We start from the raw sequence: 5,006 nt of genomic DNA on the forward strand, positions 1-5,006 counted from the left end.
CCCCATTAAATCAAGATTTTCTTGAAGAGCAATGGTCACATATAACTTATCCCTTGCAGCACGTAACATGGCTTCTGGCACACAGTAAGTATTGAACTGAACTGAACTGAAGGTATGCAAAAAATACTTTTATTTGAACTGAAGCTAACTTGTCAGGTAACCTGCAAAAGAATCCAGTCCTTCACAATAGACTTAAAAAGTGACTTTAAAGCTTAATTTTTTATTCTGTAATATGATTTGGGACTTTGCAGGTTGCTCAGTGGCTAAAGAATCCGCCTACAATTCAGGAGATACGAGAGACACAGGTTCAATCCCTGGGTCAGGGTGATACATTTTATTAAAACATTTAGCAAAATGAAGTACTGGACATAATCTGAATATTTATCTAAAGAGGAATAGGGAAATAAATTTTAGTACAGCCACAGTGTGGAATATTATATAGCAATTAATAAGAATGAGTACGATCTATGTTTATTGATTTAAACAGTGGTTTTCAATGTAGCTGCACTTGAAAACCATATAGTTGGGGTTTCTAAATTTTGCTGCTCAGGCCTCATCTCAGAAAATTAATTCAGAGTCTCTGGAATTTGGACCTATCAGTACTTTTAAAGTTCTCTGGTGACTACAACATACAGCCAAGATGGCAAACTATTAAATTCAAAAAATGTCAACAATACATTATTAAGTGAAAAGAGCATATTATAAATATATTTTTGCTCTATAACACAGGGAGCTCAACCCAATGCTCTGTAGCAACTGAGAGAGGTGGGGTGGGGGTAAGGGTGGGAGGAAGGTTCAAGAGGAAGGGGCTGTCTATATACCTATGGTTGAGTCATGTTGCTCTACAGCAGAAACTAACACAATATTGAAAAGCAATCATCCTCCAATTAAAAATAAGTTTAAATAAATAAACATATTGTGAACGAGGAGGAAAGGAAGGAATAAACAAACAAAGTGAGTGAGTGAGTGAAGTCGCTCAGTCGTGTCCGACTCTTTGCGACCCCGTGGACTGTAGCCCACCAGGCTCCTCCGTCCATGGGATTCTCCAGGCAGGAATACTGGAGTGGGTTGCCATTTCCTTCTCCAGGGGATCTTCCCAACCCAGGGATCGAACCCAGGTCTTCCTCATTGCAGGCAGATGCTTTAACCTCTGAGCCACCAGGGAAGTCATAAGAACAAATAAAGGAAGGAATCAAAAATGTTTATGTATATATATGTGAATATGAACATATTGAAACATATATAGTCATGAATTCTGTTTTTATGTATTTATTCCTAAAAGGAAAGATGATATGTATTGAAGACTACACACTTATTTTAACACTAGTTGCCTGTGGAAATACTAGTGCATTTTAGATTTCAACTTTAAATTTAAAATACTAGCAGCATTCAAAATTTTTATATTACACTCTGTAATTATTCAAGTTTGTCCATAAGCATGAACTACTTTGTTTGTTTTTTTTAACTACTTTGTTTTAAAACAAAGTATTAAAACCATGCATGGTGGCTGCATACAGAAAGGAAATGTAAATGCTGACTTCGTGGGATTATGAGTACATTTTTCCTTCTCCAAGTCAAGTCTAATATGGTTATATTTCTTATGAAGCAAATTCTATGATAGGGAAGCCTGTTCTCATAAACTCCTGGTCAGCAATGCATTCATAGAAAAGAACCAAGAGTTGTTTTGCTTTCAACTAAGAAGGAGAAGGTAGAAGGCTCTTCATAAGAGCACATGTGGTGAATTCATATAACTATAACGTTTGGCCTTCACTTCCCTAAGCCTCAGTTTTCTGAACTGTAGCATAGGAACTAGATATCTTTTCTATGTGATTAGTTGTAGCAGATGTCTAAGTTTTCTGTCAAAAAGATCAAGAGAGAAGCCAGGGTATGAGAAGAATTTCTGACTTTGAAGGATATCATAAAAAATTGAAGCCCATATTCATGTTTAAGAAAAAATCTAAACAACTGACAAAAGATTAATTTCCAAAATATGCAAGCAGCTCATACAGCTCAATACCAGAAAAACAAACAACCCAATCAAAAAGTGGTAAAAAGACCTAAACAGACATTTCTCCAAAGAAGACATGCAGATGGCTAACAAACACATGAAAAGATGCTCAACATTGCTCACTATTAGAGAAATGCAAATCAAAACCACAAAGAGATATCACCTCACACCAGTCAGAATGGCCATCACCAAAAAGTCTAAAAACAATAAATGCTGGAGAGAATGTGGAGAAAAGGAAATGCTCTTGCACTGTTGGTGGGAATATAAATTGGAACAGCCACTGTGAAGACTGTGTAGAGATTCCTTTAAAAACTAGGAATAAAACCACCATATGACCCAGCAATCTCACTCCTAGGCATATACCCTGAAGAAACCAAAATTGAAAAAGACACATGTATCCCATTATTCCTTGCAGCACTATTTACAATAGCTAGAACCTAGATGTCCATCAACAGATGCATGGATAAAGAAGTTGTGGTACATATACACAATGGAATATTACTCAGCCATAAAAGGAATGCATTTGAGTCGGTTCTGATGAGGTAGATGAACTAGAACCTATTATACAGAGTTAAGTGAGTCAGAAAGAGAAAGATAAATATCATATTCTAACACATATATATGGAGTCTAGAAAAATGGTACTGAATAATTTATTTTCAGGGCAGCAATGGAGAAACAGACATGGAAAATAGACTTATGGACATGGGGAGAGGGGAGGAGAAGGTGAGATGTAAGGAAAGAGTAATATGGAAACTTACATTACCATATTTAAAATAGATAGCCAACGGGAATTGGCTGTATGGCTCAGGAAACTCAAACAGAGGCTCTGAATCAACCTAGAGGGCTGGGGTAGGGAGGGAGATATGAGGGAGGTTTAAAAGGGAGGGATATATGTATATCTATGGCAGATGTTCAAGCTGGTTTTAGAAAAGGCAGAGGAACCAGAGATCAAATTGCCAACATCCGCTGGATCATGGAAAAAGCAAGAGTTCCAGAAAAATATCTATTTCTGCTTTATTGACTATGCCAAAGCCTTTGACTGTGTGGATCACAATGAGCTGTGGAAAATTCTGAAAGAGATGGGAATACCAGACCACTTGACCTGCCTCTTGAGAAATCTATATACAGGTCAGAAATCAACAGCTAGAACTGGACACGGATCAATAGACTGGTTCCAAATAGGAAAAGGAATATGTCAAGGCTGTATATTGTCACCCTGCTTATTTAACTTCTATGCAGAGTACATCATGAGAAACGCTGGACTGGAGGAAGCACAAGCTGGAATCAAGATTGCTGGGAGAAATGTCAATAACCTGAGATATGCAGATGACACCACCCTTAGGGCAGAAAGTGAAGAGGAACTAAAAAGCCTTTTGGTGAAAGTGAAAGAGGAGAGTGAAAAAGTTGGCTTAAAGCTCAACATTCAGAAAACTAACATCATGGCATCCGGTCCCATCGCTTCATGGGAAATAGATGGGGAAACAGTGGAAACAGTGTCAGACTTTATTTTTGGGGGCTCCAAAATCACTGCAGATGGTTATTGCAGCCATGAAATTAAAAGATGCTTACTCCTTGGAAGGAAAGTTATGACCAACCTAGATAGCATATTCAAAAGCAGAGACATTACTTTGCCAACAAAGGTCCATCTAGTCAAGACTATGGTTTTTCCAGTGGTAATGTATGGATGTGAGAGTTGGACTGTGAAGAAAGCTGAGTGCCAAAGAATTGATGCTTTTGAACTGTGGTGTTGGAGAGGACTCTTGAGAGTCCCTTGGACTGCAAGGAGATCCAACCAGTCCATTCTAAAGGAGATCAGTCCTGGGTGCTCTTTGGAAGGAATGATACTAAAGCTGAAACTCCAGTACTTTGGTCACCTCATGCGAAGAGTTGACTTATTGGAAGAGACTCTGATGCTGGCAGGGATTGGGGGCAGGAGGAGAAGGGGATGACAGAGGATGAGATGGCTGGATTGCATCACCAACTCGATGGACGTGAGTTTAAGTGAACTCCGGTAGTTGGTGATGGACAGGGAGGCCTGGCATGCTGCAATTCATGGGGTCACAAAGAGTCGGACACGACTGAGTGATTGAACTGACTGATGGCTGATTCATGTTGAGGTTTGACAGAAAACAACGAAATTCTTTAAAGCAATTATCCTTCAATTAAAAAATAAATTTAAAAAAATCTAATGAAAAGTACTAAAGTTTGGGATTGGCTGAAATTTTCAAAGCCAAGGTAGTTTCTTTTATGTCCTTAGGCTGTTCCCAGGGGCACCAGATGGTAGTTATTGCTTCTTTAGCTCCAGAGAAATTTATTTACCGTTAGTAAACAGAGTTTTTGCTCTGGTTTTAAAAAGAGGTGGGCTGAGACTTTGAAAAAAGGTCACTTTAGAAAAATTATGTAGCCTCTCTGAGCTTCAATTCAGTTCAGTCGCTCAGTCATGTCTGACTCTTTGCAACCCCATGAACTGCAGCACGCCAGGCCTCCCTGTCTATCACCAACTCCCGGAGTCCACCCAAACCCATGTCCATTGAGTCGGTGATGCCATGCAACCATCTCATCCTCTGTCGTCCCCTTCTTCTCCTGCCCTTAATCTTTCCCAGCATCAGGATCTTTTCAAATGAGTCAGCTTTTCGCATCAGGTGGCCAAAGTATTGGAGTTTCAGTGTCAACATCAGTCCTTCCAATGAACACCCAGGACTGATCTCCTTTAGGATGGACTGGTTGGATCTCCCTTGGACTCTCAAGAGTCTTCTCCAACACCACATTTCAAAAGCATCAATTCTTCGGCACTCAGCTTTCTTTATAGTCCAACTCTCAAATCCATACATGACTACTGGAAAAATCATAGCCTTGACTAGATGGACCTTTGTTGACAAAGTAATGTCTCTGCTTTTTAATATGCTGTCTAGGTTGGTCATAACTTTCCTTCCAAGGAGTAAGTGTCTTTTTATTTCATGGTTGCAATCACCATCTGCACCATCTGCAGATTTTGGA

The sequence above is a fragment of the Bos javanicus genome, chromosome 10 (assembly GCF_032452875.1).
Source record: "Bos javanicus breed banteng chromosome 10, ARS-OSU_banteng_1.0, whole genome shotgun sequence".
NCBI lineage: Eukaryota > Metazoa > Chordata > Mammalia > Artiodactyla > Bovidae > Bos > Bos javanicus.